This window comes from Poecilia mexicana, unplaced genomic scaffold (genome assembly GCF_051168715.1).
Source record: "Poecilia mexicana isolate PSO_F unplaced genomic scaffold, ASM5116871v1 scaffold_16, whole genome shotgun sequence".
Classification (NCBI taxonomy): Eukaryota; Metazoa; Chordata; class Actinopteri; order Cyprinodontiformes; family Poeciliidae; genus Poecilia; species Poecilia mexicana.
The window spans coordinates 17194035-17213326 of NW_028263385.1; positions in this window are offsets into that span (position 1 = coordinate 17194035).

The following is a 19292-nucleotide window of genomic DNA, read 5'->3' on the forward strand; positions in this document are numbered from 1 at the left end:
TTCGTCGTGTTTTATTTAGGCCATTCTATTTGTACCTTGCCGTGTTTACGTGGCTTTATGTCAATTAGTTATTTTCCCTCAGCTCCAGTGCAGCCAATAATTAGACTCTGCTGGGTTGAATTTCAGTTATCCACTTCCCCAACATTTAACAATCTCTGTTTAATCCCTCCTTTGTCAGCTCTTCCTGTTTCCTGCATTTTCCTTGCCACGTTTCTCCTTGGTGATGATGCTTTTTGTTTTCCTCCACTGTATGTTTGCTTTCTCATTAAATAAGTTCAGCATGATGTCGCCTTTTTCCTGGTGGCATTTGGATCCTCGGCATCAATACCGTGTTGCACTGAGTTCTCTCTGTTTTAATTTCAAATTAATATGTTTGGAAACCGCATGTCCCAGAGTTTTGCAGAAAAAAAGTATTTAACACACGTGTTACTTCTAACCTAGAATACTGCAGTTAAAGACAATCTTTATTTGATTTATTCACAATTTATGAATGAATGTCAAAAGTTATTTATCCTCTTCTCAATTATTAAAAGCATTAAAAGCCATCAGATCCTTCTTACACAAGTGGAACGGCTTTTTGCATGTTTCCGCTGGCGTATTAATATTTATCCGGTGCTCTAGTAATGACCAGCTTTGAGGTTAGAAGGCCTGCTTGCCATCAACCCAGTCTTTACCTTTCTCAATCAGGCTCAAATCAAGACTTTGAATGGGTCATTCAAAAGCATTAATAAGTGTTTTAGTCAGAGAAACATTTTAGTAACTTTAAAATATGATTTTTAACCTAAATCTGGAACGAATGTGGATGGGCTTGAGCTTGACTGTAAACTTATTTCCGCACAGGGCCGGGTTGGTTTGGACAGCCTGTTTTCCTTTATACATTAGATCCTCATTTGAAAGCTGTATTTTGTATTTATCAGTTATTTTTGACTCATATTAAATCTGGTTTTGTGAACTTAAACATCTTAAAAAAGAAAGAGAAAAAAATCTGCGAGAGAGCTATATCTCACATTACATTTCTGCAATGAACTGAAATAAACTGTTCTTTTATTTTGTGCTTTATGCAATTCCAAAATTTCCCTCTTACGGTGAAATTCATAAACTCCTAGAAGGACTGACACCCGTGTTGATATTTTCCTCCTGTTAATAGTTTCTAACTGTGGAATGGTAGATCTCGTAAAAGCATGTCTCAAAATTGTCCTTTTATCATTTCCAGATTGAGGGCAGGAACATTACATTTTGATTTCTGATGCTTTAAACCACTTTGAATTGTGTTGCAATGGGTTCTGGTTATTTTTTTCCTGCAGTAAATGTGTAAAGACTGAATGTTGCAAAAGCTTACACATGACGCATACATTTGCATGCAAGCTGACCTGGAGTCATTAAAACACCTTTAAATTCACTCGAACTAAAACTAAAAAAAATTAACCTTGAGTTGCGAATGACAAGTTTATTACTTTTAAATATTATTTTTAAAACGCAATGTGACTCGTGCGATTGATTATAAAACATTTTCAGGTGTATTTCATTCCTGCTAGTAATTTAGCCCTTTAGCTTTCATTTTCTGCAAGGCAAATAATGACAGTGGACCATCTCACATGTTTTTGTTTGCTAATGTGTGCTTGCATGAAAGTGCGTTAATGAGGACTCTAATCCTCTCAGCTTTGTTCAGGTCACGTAGGCTGTCAGGTAGCTGCAGGGATTCAAAGAGAGGGTCAAAAGAATTTCTTTGTGTCAGCAGAGGGCCATAATTAGTCTGCAAGTTCTGGAGCCGTAGATTGACACCGGAGTATTTGAGTGTGTGGGTGTGTGTGTGCGTGTGTCTCACTGCATGTGTATTTGCACCTTTTTTTTTTTTTTTTTTTCATAGACCAGACTGCATTATATTTTTGCTACGATGTATGGGTTGCACAGCCTTTTTTTTTTTTTTCAATACAACACAAACATGTTCATGCACACTCTGTGAAAAAGCCTCGGGATCCGATCCACCCTCTCCGTGTCAGTTTGAAACTGGACATGATTTCATTTGACAAGTTATGACAGAAACCAGAACATGATATCATCATGGCCGAGATAGACTGACTGCATCGGTAATACACGGATGATGAAACTCACATTATGCAAGAAATGTCATGGTGATGTTCTCATGGTGTTCTTTGTGGAATACAGCTTCTCTGTGCTTCACTTTATTGTGACATTTTAATAACTCTGAACAGTTGAATGCTTCACTCATATTAAAGTGAACTGGAGAGTAAAATGGATCAACTATTCATCACTTCCAAGACTCTTCTGTCCTCAAAATATTTTACAGTTCCAAACAAAATTTTAACGCTATTAAGAAACATGCTTTTTTTTTTCTTTTACAAAAGACAATAACATAAATCACAAGACCATAAGTAGAATATGAGATGTGGCATATTATAATAAGCGGACACTGATCCTCTGTGTACAATGCAGAAATGTTTGCATTGTTTGAAGAGGGAAACAAAGACAAGAGCCCATCTTGATTGCAGGGAGGCAAGGTTTTAAAGGAGGTTGCAGAGTCCAGGTGTCTCAATTACTACCATTGTCTGCCTCCACCGGCTGCTGCAGCATATAAATAGCACATATAGATTGGAGGCAAGAACAGGCCAGCCCATACAACCAGCTGCAGCTATTACATAGAATACAGATGCTCCCTGCAAACGTAGTCCCGGCTTGGGGTGATAACGTCTTGCCTCTCGTCCAAACACTTTGACTTCTGCCTCCAGCTGATGCCAAAGAAAAGCAAAAGAAAGTTTTCAGCAATATCAAACAAAAGTTCATTCTTAAATGTAATACATTGTAGTTGCTAAAAAAGTAAATTTGTGGGTCCTGGACTGTGTATATTCATTAGGGGGCTTATTTTATTTTATTTTTTTAAAAGGAGGTTTCATTAAGTTATTAGTAATTCTTCTCTCACCTGTTTAAAAAAACAAAAAGTTGTACATTTCTAGGACTTTGCAGAGAAGGGGAGAAATCTCCGGTACGGTGGCCGACAGGTGCAAATGCGCAGCAAAAGAGAAAACATGCAAACAAAAGAAAAGACACCCCCCCGAATCAAATGCAGCAAACAAAAAAGAAAACACCCCCGAATTAGAAAACACCCCCGAATCAAATGCAGCAAACAAAAAAGAAAACACCCCCGAATTAGAAAACACCCCCGAATTAAATGCAGCAAACAAAAAAGAAAACACCCCCGAATTAGAAAACACCCCCGAATTAGAAAACACCCCCGAATCAAATGCAGCAAACAAAAAAGAAAACACCCCCGAATTAGAAAACACCCCCGAATCAAATGCAGCAAACAAAAAAGAAAACACCCCCGAATTAGAAAACACCCCCGAATTAAATGCAGCAAACAAAAAAGAACACACCCCCGAATTAGAAAACACCCCCGAATTAAATGCAGCAAACAAAAAAGAAAACACCCCCGAATTAGAAAACACCCCCGAATTAGAAAACACCCCCGAATTAAATGCAGCAAACAAAAAAGAAAACACCCCCGAATTAGAAAACACCCCCGAATTAGAAAACACCCCCGAATGAAATGCAGCAAACAAAAAGTGTTGAAAACGGAAGTGCTCCAGACCACTATGGGGAGTCTAACAAAAAATAGCTGTGTCCGAATTCAGGCTCTGCATCCTTTCAAGGGCCCTGAGAAACTGATCCTTCGAAGCATAGACATAATAAAAGAGTACACCCTCCCCCCCACGATTGGCTGCTCCGGCGCAAATACACTTTGCTTTGCTCAACCAAAACAGCAGAAGATGCCTTCAGCACTGCGGAATATTGTTGATCGGATCGACGGACTACTGACGTGAGGGCTCGACAGACTTTTCGCAAGTAAGATGGACATATTACTGTGTATTTTTGTGATTAGAATATTACTATACTGTATTTATGTCCACTGGCGAAATACCAGCTAATGCTAGCTATAGTGCTTGGTGTTCAGCCCCCGCTCTGACAGCTAACCGAGATTCCGTAAATCTTAAAATGTTTCAGTCATTCTCCAACATTTAGATTATCTGATACAAGAGCCTACTATAGAAATGAAACAATATTATAAAAATCATAACATTCACCAGCAAAGTTTACACAGATGACAATGGCTATTATTTAATTATTTAACTCAGTCAACGTAAGATAACTCGAAAATGTCCCGTTTTTGTTTTGAAGGTTTCCTACGACGTGAGGAAGAAGGGAGAGACAGATTCACTGCACAGCACGGATGAATCTCGTATCGGATTTTGGACCCAATCTCAGCTGCTGAATCACTCTTAAACCAGAACTCGTAGGCTGGAAAACATTATATATATATATATATATATATATATATATATATATATATATATATATATATATATAATATATATGTGTGTGTGTGTGTGTGTGTGTGCGTGCATAATCATGCATAGCCTAATGTATATTATTCAGTATTAATGATTATTTATTTATGTTTGTATACTTATATAAGTATGTATTGATAAGACGAGAGCGGTCCATTAGGCGTCTGTCCTTTTATTATGTCTATGTGAGAAACGGCCCGATCTACAGAAGACGGGTCCTTCGAAGGCCACGAATATGGACGACCAGAAGAGAGAAGCTGTAGCCTCCGGCTAGCTGCCTAGCCTCCATCTCGGCGTTATGTTGCTTAGCAACCGTGACAACGTGAAGCACAGAGCAGCGAAGGAAAAAAAACGGACTCAGTTGTTTTTTACTCTTTATTTCTGTATTATTCTTCACCTTTTGTAATAAAGGTTGTTCCATAGTAAAAAGAAAATCTGTCTGATTCTAAAATGTTTAATGTATACAAGGGATATTATTCATTTTCAAATACTCTCCAGATCTCAGGTAGTAAGACATTACAGTTAAATAAACTATGTTTGAAGGCTTAACTTTAATCAGTCAAACCCATTTGCTCAGGAATAAATTAAATACTTTATTAATATCTACATGGAGCGCCCGGCCAGCTGACAGCTTGCGAGTGAAGCTGGCTGTTAATGCAGCGGGAGAAGACATCTCCGAAAACGTCGGAGCAATATTGGAAGTAGGTGATTTATTAATGAACCGAGCAGATATTTCAGATCTATACATCTACATTCTCGCCTAAAAACATTGTAAAAAATAATTTTGTGTAATTTTAAGTGTAATACAGCAAAAATTATTTTGTCGCCATTGCTGCTTTTCTGAACACCCGCTTTAAAGGATGCAGAGCCTGAATTCGGACACAGCTATTTTTTGTTAGACTCCCCATAGTGGTCTGGAGCACTTCCGTTTTCAACACTTTTTGTTTGCTGCATTTCATTCGGGGGTGTTTTCTAATTCGGGGGTGTTTTCTAATTCGGGGGTGTTTTCTTTTTTGTTTGCTGCATTTCATTCGGGGGTGTTTTCTAATTCGGGGGTGTTTTCTTTTTTGTTTGCTGCATTTAATTCGGGGGTGTTTTCTAATTCGGGGGTGTTTTCTTTTTTGTTTGCTGCATTTGATTCGGGGGTGTTTTCTAATTCGGGGGTGTTTTCTTTTTTGTTTGCTGCATTTGATTCGGGGGTGTTTTCTAATTCGGGGGTGTTTTCTAATTCGGGGGTGTTTTCTTTTTTGTTTGCTGCATTTAATTCGGGGGTGTTTTCTAATTCGGGGGTGTTTTCTTTTTTGTTTGCTGCATTTGATTCGGGGGTGTTTTCTAATTCGGGGGTGTTTTCTTTTTTGTTTGCTGCATTTGATTCGGGGGGTGTCTTTTCTTTTGTTTGCATGTTTTCTCTTTTGCTGCGCATTTGCACCTGTCGGCCACCGTACTCCGGAGCTGTGGAAGGTTAAACATATTTAATGTGCAGCCAAGAACAATAGGATTTGAACTCAAAATTGTCAGACATGTTTCCATCATGTATGTCACTTATTTCCTTAACTGAAAAACACCACAAAAAAATGATCCATGCTTCAGCTTCTATTGATCACCTAAGTCAAGCAGCAACTTGTCAATGAAATATGGCAAAATCTAAAGGGTAACCAGAGTTTTGCTTCATCAATGCAGCTGGGAAAAAGCACAGCAACATTCCATATTTGACGTCATTGTGCAAGATACAGCTGGGAATGCCACATTTAATGCAAAGACATATAAGTCCACTGCCTGGACAGGGGTCATTTTTACATCTACCAGGGGAATAACCATAAAAAGAAAGGGTGCATTTCCATGGGAGGCAGCCGAGTCACTAAACACTCAAACTCCATTAGTGTGTGTGTGTGTTACCAGACGGGACTGCTTTGTGCCAAGCTGAGCGATACCAGAGAGCACCGCTCTGCTGGTCGCAAACATGTAATGCAAACATGTTAAAAATGTTTTAACTCGAAAGTGTGAGGTTATTTCAGTGTGTCCATTTAGAAGAAAATCCAAACAAAATCCACATCTGTGTGATTCTGAATTGAGTGCCAGCTGATAACATAGATTTTCAAAAACCTCAAATTGTCCTTTCAATTGTTTTCAACTCAAAAGTTGTGACTGGCTGCCATACTGTTTTCAACTGAATATCAACAAGCATGTGATGTTTGCTGTTTATGCTCAGCAGCTAAACAAGCCAGTTTTCAAAACTCAATCACAGTATCATTGCCTTTCCTTTTCTACAACATGATCAATGAATATATGAATAGACTGCAGCAAAGGAGCAAACCACTATTCGTAGCAATCAGCACCTTCAAGCATGAGCATGATTTCAAGTGCTAACCTTTATCCGATTGGCTAAAATGAGTACTTATCAATCAGCTCCTTTGATCACAGCAAATCTCTCAGCCTGTGTGTAATAAATTTAGAGCAAAACCAGTTCTGTATTGAGCCGTTACTGTACAGGATGCAGAATTTAGCTGTCAAATATGAAGTCAATCCACATTTTGTAGCACATTTAAAAGTTTCTTTAGTCTTTAAAGGACTTTGAATTGAAACAGCGGCTGACTAGTCTCAGCTATGATGGTGGATCCACCTGGCCACCACTTTGCATAGCAATATCAACAGTGTTCAACAAAGGAAAAAGCAACTGACTCAACAATAGTTTCGATGTTTACTATCTTATTATGTTTTATAATGTTTTATCCAATAGATATGAATAAATCCCATTTCAGTTGTTTTAAATAGTTAAAATCTGCTAAAAATCAGTCTGACTAGCTGTTAGTTGACCACTCTGAGGAGTTCTTTCATTTTCTATAAGTTGACTGTGACGTGCCATTTAAAGGTAAAGGAAGTATTACTGAAAATTATTTTTGAAAAATCTATTTTTGAAAAACAGAACTACAGAACTGCAACTCAAACAAGGTAGTGGTTTCAGTTCAGACAATTGGCAGACGCTCGCCACACTCCAATCCATCACAGGGAACACTAATTCAGCACTATTTTTTAATTTATGTCTGATACTGCATTGCTGAATCTGATAAATTAATTTGCATATAAATGACATTGAAGTGGCTGATACAAACGTATATTGGCTTGACAGTTAGACAGGTCACACGGCAAGTTCAATCTATCATCCAACTGAATTTTAAAAAATCTCGATTCAAGCAATTTCAACAAGTAAACACAGAAGAAACAGAGCAGAACTGCATGGATGTTAGCACATACTGTTAATGAAGAGAAACAGCACAGCGATCTATTTCTGCTGACTGCGGCTCAAGAGTCGAGGTAAATATCAAGTCATTCACACCTTGATGACTTATTTTAAAAGGCTTCCCTTCCATGTATCCTTGTAGAAGAGAGAATCACTTGATTGTAGATTATATTCTGATGCTATATGAAGCATTTTTCAGGCATCCCTGTGGAGTTTGCGCCACAGTGATGCCTTTTTCCTCTTGTTTTAACGCCTCACGCTGGTCTAGTAGCTCGTCGTTGAGGGCAAAGCAAGAATGTCAGGATTTCAAGTTATGTTATTCCCCAGCAAATGTCCACTGCAAATACACAGTGACACAGTGACTCCACAGTTGCTCGAAGGAAACAGAGGAGAGATCGTTTTATAAAAAATGTGTAAAGCAGTAAAGAAAGATGATTTCCCCCTCCATAATTAGGCAAGGAAAGATTAAAAAAAAAAAAAGTGTGGTATCAGCATACACTTCTATCAGGCAGCTGATGAGGGAATATAAGCTCCGTCCTATCTCTGCCTCTCCACACCAACCTCTGCTTTCCATACAGGAGTGGCAGATAATTAAAAGATAGAGCGATAGCAGAGAAGGCCACTGGGGCCTCATCTTCTGTTCTTCCTGCTCTGACATAATTAATATGGGGGCTTTATGAAATCATTCACATGATTCATTCATTCTTTTTTTTTTTTCGTAGACCTTGCCTATGCCATCCAAGAAAATTTAGCAGCGATGTGATGTCTGTTAAAAATCCCAGGAAAGATAAGTGGTTTAAAACAGAATATTTTCCAGCACAATCAGGGCAACTATCGGGGCAACTGCTTAAGGCACCTAATTGAGAGATTCGTTGTTTTATTGTTTTATCAATTTAATCAAAGGAAACTCCCCAGTAGGTAGTTATTTGTTTTAACCCATATCACTCTATTAACAGAGTCATTTTGGGTTGTCATGTGAAAACAAAAATCAAACAAGGTTCTAAGTTCATTTCATGTTTACATGAATCATGTTTTAAGCTTTCAGGATATGTTTTATTCTCTCTTTTCCAAATAATTCTTCTTTTCTTTTGTTTGAGGAGAACCCTTTTTACCCATTGTATTATTTCAGTGAGGAAAGAACCTTCTTTGTCTTTGTGTCTTTTCAGTTTAAAGAATTGCTTTGCAACATTAACACTTCTTTGCATGCAGGGCACTGGCAAATGCAACTACTTCAAAGAAGTTCTGAGGACAATGTAATGATGATTCTTCATGAGCCAATTTTTCAGAGAAGACCTGAAGGCACGTGGGGCTTGACTGAATCTCTTTATTGCACTTCCATCTTCCGACAGAGATGCCTAACCTCGCATTGACCCAAATTCAGGTAAGCTGAGGCAGTGAGTTGATTTGAAGATTTAATGGAAAAATATGAACAAAGACTTACGAAAAACCATGGGAGCACAGGGAGCCAGAGGACAACAAAAACATCAAGAACCAACAAAACCACAAGGAGCATGACTGCTGAACAGGATCTAATGGGATACAGCAGGAGAACAAAGAAGAAACCAACGAGCAGGAATGAGAAAGAGGTGGTTAAATACTGGGAATGTGAATCCTGGAACAATAGACCGGGCTAATTGACTAGCAGGCTGCAGGTGTGAGGGGAGAGAGCAAACAGCTGGTCGAGAAGAGAGAGAGAGAGAGAGAAAGAAACAAGACTGATTTAATAAAAAGAAATTAAAGAATACAGAATATAGGCTGTGTAAATGCTCTTGTTGACTATAATGGGGGCATATTTACTGCGGCGTCCGCTCTGTGGCGAAGCAGAGACGCAAGCAGTGTAAATCGGGGGAACATTTGGGGTGAGCCGAGTACTCTTACCACTCATGGACCATGGTCTCACTGAGAATTATTTTTAATTTTAAATTATACTGCTGTTTATTATTCACCAGCAAGAGAATCTGCAAGAAACGAAGGAAAAGTTGAGCTCAAAAACGTTTTCTTGAAGTAAAAATTGAGTATCACAGCGAAAGTCTGATACTAGGCAAGGCAAGGCAAGGCAAGGCAAGGCAATTTTATTTATATAGCACCTTTCAGTCAAAGACAATTCAAAGTGCTTTTACAGAGAAACAATACCAATCAGACAAGAAACACAAAAAAAAATAAAAAATAAAAATAAAATAAAATAAAATAAAACTTAATTAATTTTTATATATGTGTATATGATTAGTGAAGCATCAGTATGACAGGAATCTAATTGCAGACCCACAGGCCAGATACATGTGGGTGGGAGAAAATATTCTTCATTTTGAAAACTAAAACCAAAAAGCATTGAAACCATGACAAAATTCAATGAGAATATCAAAACCTTAAGAAGAAGAAACAATGTGATTTCAATCTGGAAAGACTCAGACGAAGAAAAAGGAACAATTAAAAGATTTAATGACAGCAATGAATAACAGTTCTTTGGCGCTCGGGCCCCGGCAGCTGATCTGAGCTGAGATTTGATGTGAACTCGATGAACATCCCGAGAACCGATTAGGGATGCTCTCCCCCGGGGCCCGACACTGGTGGTGGAGGTCTGGAAAGGGTGCCATCGTGGAGAGCCGAAGGATGTAGGTGGAGAAGGGGCGGTGGTGGGTTGAACGCAGCTGGGAAGCGGCTGACGGCTTCGGTGTGAATCCGTTTATGCAGAGCTTGATTGATGATTGGACACGCCAGGTGAGGTCCAGAGCTGAGGTCGGAGATGAGCATGACGCCGATGGGCGAACGGAGGTGATGGAGTCTTCCAGGTTGAATTTTCGCTATCAGCTACATTTCTCCCAAACAACTCAAGCAGGTCAAGCAACAAATTGTTCTGTCATTCTATCATTTTGCCCCTCTCAAGTCATGTTACTTTAGGCTCATAATAAAAAGAAGAAATTTGCCTTCAGGTTATAGAGTTGGTGCTATGAGAAGGTAATCAGTTTCTGGCAAAGAAGAAAGTGTTGTAATTTGTGTGATACAGTTAGTAAAAAAAAAAGGAAGTAAAAAAAAAAAAGGAAGGCATAAAATTGTTTCTTGTGAGCACTATCAGGAATTTCAAACTGATAAAGAGGCATGAATAAGTGAGGAAGGACAGAGTGAAAGAAAGCATAGCACTAAAAAACAGTAAAAAAAAAAAGCTTGAAGACAGTGGCGATGAACAATTGTCAAGGTTACAGTTTGGCTACTTATAAATAAAATCTAACAGACTACATGTTTTGGAGAAAATGTGATATTTGTGCATCTTTTAATTACGTACTGCTGTGAAAACCCAAACACGAATGGCAACTAATGCTTATATGAATCAACTTAAATACTCGAGTAGGTGACCATGTCTCTGGAGGTGTCTTAGATCTTTATCTCCCAGAGTCTTGACATGGCCTGAATGAATACAACAAAAGCAGTTTTCATATAATATTAATTTATTGAGAGGAAAGGAAGCTACACAAATGATTCTGATCATATGTGAAAGTTTTGTGAAACATAGTAAAATTCAAAAAGAGACGAGGTCTGTCAACCTGGAAGGGATACACACAACGTCGTCACCGGGCCATTAGGATTCTAGCTGTGGTGGATCTACAAGTAGATAGACAACGCGTCCTGAAGGTCACAAAAGAACCAACAACACCTATAAGACCTGATCCAAGTGTTCAGTATTCAAAGAAAGAGACAGGGACCGAATTGCATCCGTCGGAGAGTCCCAAGGATAAAACCTCTGCTGAATAAAATCTACACAGATGTCCATCGAACATTCACAAAAATATATTGCTAATCCCCAAGAGTTTGAAGAAATTATCACCTGAAATGATAAGCCGCAAGTGGAGGTTTTGGAAAGTGTGCTTCCTGTTGGCTCTGACATCAGAAATATGGTTTTGCACAGAGCTAATTTGGTTTGGATAATTTATCTCTACTAATACATGAAATCATCATTTAAAAAAGTATACTATTTGCATCTATTCTGTTTATCTTTGTTTAATGTTAGTGATAACAAGCAAAACCAGAAGAAATTGCAAAAGAGCGTGTAAAAGGTGTCACCAACTGCTTCCTACATTTTAATATAATTACAATCAGATGGTGCTGACAGATGGTGGATGGGGTAAAATTCAGATACATATAATTACATCGTTAAAATGTATAAATAGTAGAAGATGGAAAATACAGTTTGGAAAAAACATTTCCTGCTCTTTGTTGCAGCCAAGAGCAAACAGAGACATGACATCATGTGCATCAGATGCAGCTTGATACGGTTTGTTCTGGTTTCTGTTTTATCACCAGCCAAACCCAGGCTGGAATAAACCGAGCTTTGGTTGGAGTTTATATCTAATGTAAATAGGGGTTGTATACCAGTGAGTTCATATCGTCCTTTGCTGTTTCACCAAGGTCAGTGGTGAACCTTAAAGATTGTGAAAGCAATTAAAATTCCCAGATAAGCTTTCCGTGCTGATGAGATTCATGTAACACGTCCAAAGTCTCTAGAACAGCAGCTTGATACACTTTGTCACTGCGATTCAAGCAATAAAAATAATTTGTCCTGAACGACCTCTCTTGATTTAATGTTTGACCATAAAACATGTCTGAGTTAGAACATCAGAATCAAATGGGTTTTTTGGAGGAGGAGCACAGAGAAGATAATATTCCAGTTACTCATTTACTGATGGAGATAAAGAAACAACTACATCAGTGCTGCCATGGGAACAGATAAGTTTTCTATTTCTGTTTTTGTGTGTGCGTGTGCGTGTGTGTGTGTGTGCCTTTGTTTGTAATACCTTGTGGGGATGATTTTCCTGACATATCCTACGTTGTGGGGACCAATTGCTCCTTGTGGGGACCAGGCTCCGGTCCCCACAAGGGGAAACCCTGTTTTTGGGTTAGGGTTAGGAAAAGGGTAAAGGTCAGGTTTAGGCTGTAGAAATAAATGGAAGTCAATGGAAAGTCCCCACAAAGACAGCAAAACAAACATGTGTGTGTGTGTGCGTGTGTGTGTGTTTCTCAAAACCCATTGACCATCTCTGGTCCCCCTTGTCTCTTTCTCCACAGCCTCCGAGATAGACAGATCAATATGCTCAAAAACTCACTTCTCACCATGTCTTTTTAAGTGCCTTCATAGCTCCTCTTCCCCTTCCTGTCGTCCCACTGCCATCCCAGATGTGCCCCATTGTAATCCCTCTCCATCTCCCTGGCTCTCATTTGCTCCCTCTACTTATTTTTCACTCTCTCTTTGGGCGTGCACTCTCTTACAGGCATGATGTGTGTGCGCGCGCGCGTGCGTGTACGTGAGCGCGTGAGGGAGGGAAAGAGAATGAGAGAAAGCCCTACAAGAGCTTTTCTAAATCCCAGGTAAGAGCAGAGATTTTCTGAGGGAGAATTTCATTTCAGCACCTCTCATCTTGCACAGTGAGCTGGAGGATAGGACTCTCCCAGTTATGAATCCAATAACCATTGTGTGTGCGTGTGTGTGTGTGTGCCACGGACGTGTGTGTTTGGTCAGGTTTGTGTGTGTTCCAAAATGGTTGCGGTGTTGGTGAGAGGGGCGGCTAGACAGAGCCGTGTTTATAGGATTGGAGGTTACTCCCATAAACTCAAAATGAAGGTCAAAAAGAAGAGTGAAGAAACAGACAGCTGGAGGATGAGAGTCAGCCAACCTGATATTTGCTTCTGCATGAACATATTTATGTGACTAAGTGGGGGGCAAAGGGGGTGGGCACAGAGTCAGTGTGAAGGTGGTATTATAAGTCACCCTCACAATCTCCACATCTTTACCTTAATTTTTATGGTTTTGAGGTAAAAAAAAATGTGCTCCTGCAGTGCCGTGCAAACATATCCCCAGGCACAATCTAATCTTTACACATTTTGTCACATCACAACCACAAACCTCAGCTGTTATATTTTATGTGATAGAACAAGACAAAAAGAAACGGAAATACCAGAAGAACCATGGCGTTCAAGGACAGAGCAGATGCCCCCTATGAGAAGGCCAGTCCTCCCAAACTACATCAAGATTTATAATTGCTATGTGACAAAGTGTGAAAATGTTGATGTGATGCAAATACTTTCAGGAAGCACTATATATGCCCAATTACAAACACACATATATGCACCCTGCAGCTGAGCAGAAAAGAGTGTATTGAGTTAGAGAGCTGAGGTCAGCTTTAAATCATTACAGGTCACCATGGTCGGCCTGGCTACCAGATTAGATTAAAGTCTAGTTGACAGAGCGAGCCGAGCACATTGTAGCACGCATACACACACACGCACACACACCCACACACACACACTCGGGCACTGAAATAAACACAAAATTGTATACCCAAGCTGCACATTAATCACTGTGACTCTGGATGTAATGTGCTGTGATGTAGCTTTGGTTTTCTTCTACAGAAGTCGAGGCCATTTGCTGACCTCTGATCAGTAAACAGCCGTGCAACAGATAAAAGCAGAAGCTGTCCCAGAGGAGCGTACTGTTGGGAAAATCAGCCTATTAGGAAGTTGAGGAGACTGATTAGATTAAAGCAAGCCGAGATGGGTCACGGTGCCGGTCCTCTGGCTCCAAAGCGCTCACCACCAGCGCGACATGCACCGTGGCTGAGCCGCCGATCCCGTACGTCGCTGTGCTTAATTCTCAGGGAATTATGTTCCTTTTCAGAGATTAAGAGATATTTGTGAGCAGCTGGATGGAAGAGAGGATTGAATGGATAGAGAAGCAGCTGCTGTTTGTCTGCTCGGTGTCTCTGCCTTCCAGCACCAGAACAACACTATAAAGCTCCTGTGTGGGCTATATGTTACTGCAAGCAAAGTCAGCCCCTATATCCCACTTTGCTGCATCACTTGCACTTCTCCCTCTGTAGTTAAAGAGAGCAATAAATTGAAAGATGGAAGATGTTTATCTCCTTCCCACCCCGCCCACATCCTCGTGTCCGGCTCCTTTCTCTTTCTTTCCACATGCTGCCCGTCGTGCTCCGCATATGTGACCTTCACTGCCGAGTTTGCCATTTGCTGCCAAGTGGATCTTTAACTGCTTCTGCGAACACATGACCTAACCTCCTCTGACCCCGCTAGGCGCTGCTTTGCCGTGGCTGGCAGCCAACAGAACAAGGGCACGAAGCCAGGCCAGAGAAGGACTCCTTCAAATCAGCTTGGAGCACAATGATAGCTCTCCTCCCTTTCTATCAGTTCTGCTCTCTTCTCCTTTCCTCCTCCACAAGCACTGATGTAGAGCTGCAAAAAGCTTTTGCGCTTCCTTCTAACACCAAATTTAATCCTTTCTGCCATTTCTTTGAAGTACAATAAGTGTAGATGTAAGGACTCTCGAGCGTGCTCACACGTTTGACTAAAAATTATCCGAATGTGTTTCCCGGAACCCTTCTGACTCAATCAGAGGGCGCAGCAACGGGTAATATCTGTTGGTTACCGAGCGGCACTGAAACTCAAATATGCAGTCTAAAAAGTTTAATATTATTGCCACAAAAAGAAAAAAATATATTCTAAAAATATACTTTACAGTGCTGAACAAGTGAGGGATCTACTTAGCCAACATGCAGTAACAAACACAGTACAAAAAAGAATGAAAAGAACCGATGAGAATATTGAGCGCATAAAAAAAAAAACATGACTTTGGGCAATACTTGACATTTCAACAAAACATTATTCTTGGTCCGTCTAGGAGCTGGATGTGATGTCAATCTAAAATCTGTGGAGTGTGATACAGACCGAAAAAGGACCTAATTAGAACGCTGAGGCAAATTCTCTACTCTAGCCCTAAATTAAACTTTCATAATTTATGGTGCGCGCCACAATTTGGCCCACATTTAAACGCAGCAGTTTAATACCTAGAAGTTCATTCATATGTTCCTCATAAACAGTTAAAAATTTATAAGAAACACAAACGTCATAAATCATGCAGAAATGTCAGAAAGCATAAGCCGCAACTAAAAGACATCATTTCAGTCAGTATGAAAAACACGGGCGTCAAAAGCTTTTAATAATGAAACGCTAACATTTATTCCAGTAAGTCCATAAAGAGTCAGAATATGTATTTTTTACCATTAATATCAGCTATTAATATAGCTGTATTATTGTTTTAACAAACAAGGGAAAAGCTGACAATTTTCCAGGAGACAGTAATAGACACAAGCCGCTAGGTTAATGCAAACGAAACTAGCTGTTCATAGACATATTAATGAAAAGTTGAATGAAAATGAAAGGCCAAAGTATGCACAAGACACGAGAATGACTGCAACCTTGAGCAGATTGTAAAGTAAAGCCCATTAAAATAATTTAACACAATGTGAACTATATATAAGCTGTGAACTCTCTGGTTTACGGAAACTAAATTGAATGTGTCTTCATGGAAGATAAATAAGTCATTCAGCATGAGTCTCTTACAGCAGCAAAACCTCTGAACCACTAGTGAGTGTTTAATTCACCAAGTTGCCCTCATAACAGAGATGATGCAGCACTGACAGGACGTCTCCAAGGCCAACAAAGAAAGGAGTTTAACCTGGATGTGTTAAAAAAAACAACAACAACAACAAAAAAGTCAGTTAATAATATAGGAATGAAAATAAAGCCACCAGACAAAAATAGGAGTTCCTGGACTTTTGTGTACAGATGTGAAACTCCTGAGTTTGATTCAGTCTCATTTCACTGGTAGGAATATGCTCAATGTCTTCATTTAGAATGACCACAAACATATGAAACCAGATAGAGACAATGTGTTATTTTTAGACCAACATCTGTCCGCTTTTGCCCAGGGAATATACATTCAACCAAAACATACTCAACAGGAAAGTGACATAAAAATATAGTCACTCAGTTCCCTCGTTTTCCTCATCTTAGAAAAAGTACTTCTGGACCAGTGTTGTTGCCTTTTTGCGTTTTCACATACAATAATAAACTTTACAACCAATTGCGTGAGAAGAATACTAAATATTATGGAAGAAATCTTGGGAGCAGAATGTGCTTCTATAGTTTGAGTCTTTCTAAAACTGTAGGTCAAAAATGCTAATTAGCCTGCAGGGAGGAAGCCTGAGGGAGGTAGAGGGGCAGTGGAGAGGTGTGGGAGTGAAAGAACGAGGTGAGGGTGGGCAGAGGGTTTTGAGATATATGAAATGAACTTCTGTCAAAGTGCAATAAAACTTCCCTATGAATCATACCCCCACTGGAATGTGGCACGGGGAGTTTGAGCAAATGCATGCAAATCCAGTCCGACTCAAAGAGAAATTGACACACATAAAAGATACACACGTTCCCTTCATTTGCATGAGTGTGAGTTGCGGTCCTATTCATGGCATCGGCACAGCGGTGCGACTCGATGATCCCTTTCATGATACCGTTTTGTTGCAGTTCCGGGGCTTGTGAGATTCAAATCAGGACGGACTATATAGAAAAGAGTGACAAATTGACCACCGCTCACAGGGTTATGGGTCCACTTCAGAAGCTAAGTTTCTGGCTTTGAGAGACGGGTCCTTAAGCCCACTCTGGCTCCCCCATGTCTCCTGTCTGCTCCATCTCGGAAGAATCACGTACAGAGCTCCTCTCCTCTTCTTGTCAATTTTGTCTTCTCATTTCCTCTTTCCCTCTCGCTTTGCAGACGGCACCCACACAGCTTCACCGTGTAACCGTAACTAAATATAAATCATCCATTCTTTTTACGCTTTCACTCCGTTATGTCTACCACCCTTTCTCATTTGTTCTCTTCATATACACCCCACTCTTCCCCTCCTCCCCAAAACTCACTTTGCCTTATTTCCTGTCTGTCATATTTTCCCCTTTTTTTTTTTTTGCTCTCCACCTTACATAAACATAGCTCTAATAAATCGTGCACTAGTAATTACATAGAACCCACCGGTAAATTTCACTTCCATTTACATTTAGATTAAAGAATATTTCACTCCCATCAATCTGCGGTACCAGTCGGCGCTGTGCATGGCCATGCCCATGTGTAGACACAACAGTCTGTGGCATTTTTATACTCTTGCCAGTCCGTGTACGCACAGCCGCGGATATGAAAGCCAGCTCCGGGATGCCCTCAAATATAAATGAACATAAAGTACATGAGAGAGCACTCTCATGAAGATAAGTTAGACGTAAATGGCACACTCTCCTGCCAACAGAGACAAATGCACCAGCTGAGCTGTGCATCTAAACGCTCATGAGCGTCTAGATGCACAATGCACATGTAACAATCAAAAATGAAACGCTCGCATGCTTCTCTGTGTGCAGAAAAGTGTCAGATAAACTCGTCAATGATGGGATCATGGAGTCACATGTGTTGTATCTACAAACTGAATGTAATGCTTGACATTAGAACGCTGAAAGTCAATGATTTGATGCAATCTGCTGGGCTTCCTTAGAAACTTTTTAAACCAATTTGAATAATAAACTGGGCAAACCATACTGTCTGACAACTAGGATCAATTGGAATTCATGTATGACTGAATTGAAAGGATTTTTTTGTAAGCGCCTACAAAATGACATTTGTTAGAAATTGGAAAATAACTACTGAATACATCAACATGTTTCTCAGGAAATGTTTATTCATAGTAAAGAGAACCAGTAAAAAGTGTTTTTCAGTGTTTTTTTTAATCTTTTTTATTTTCTAAATTATCCGAGATATAAAAAGAACACAAAGAATTATGTTTTGAACAAAAAAAGTGTTGAAAGTCATGAAGAGGAGTTGTCAATATGGGCTAATTAATGTCTAAATCAGGGGTCAGCAGAAGTCTCACAGTCCAGCAATGTTTGGATGGATCCCCGCTCCAATGCACCTGAATCAAGTGAATTGTCACTGACCACTGATTCCAAAATGCCAAGGAAGCAATTCAGGTGTGTTGGAGTAGGGATGCATCCAAAACTTGTAGGAGAAATCTACACATACATCGCCCAAATAATATAATAGATTGGTTTGAAGTTAGGAACATCACGGCGTAAGGGTGCATGGGAAAGTGCATAAAAAATGACTCTAAGAACCATAAAAATGTTAAGATGGCTTACTTGCAAGAATGGGTCAAAATCCCATCTTGAGACATCTTGAAGTTATCAACAAAGAAGGTCTTTTTTTACTATGTATGAATATGTATGTATGTATATATATATATATATATATATATAATTTTTTTTTTTTTTTTTTTAAACTTGCAGTCATCGTTGACCACACAGGGAGAGTGATACTCCTCAGGTGGCGTTTTCACCATGACGGCGCAGTGGATTTGGAAGAGAAACTAACTTCTAGGGTTCCTCACCAGCTTACCATTTCGTAAAATAGCAGAAGGCATTCAGAGCCAACCTCTTTCACTGTGCATAAAGACAGCTATATGAGCCAAACACCAAAAGTATAATATTTCAAAGAATTATGAGGGAAAGGAGACCCAGAGGCAATGACTGGGGAAAACAGATACCACCAAGATTTTTCCCTTTCCTTTCACTTTTTCTCTCTGTTTTTCCCTGACTCCCACTTTCCTCTTCTCCTCTCTGTATCACTGCATCATTTCTAACAGTAATGAGTGCATGAGGAGCAAGGAGGGAGCAAAGGGAGGGGGGCAGTACTTTAGGGAATTAGAGTGTTTAAAATACACACAACGGTTTTCCTCAAGTGGATGATCAGTGCAAATAAGCCCCGTCACACCTTTTCCTCTTGGAAACACAGGCACACACACAGGCAGGAAACCCAG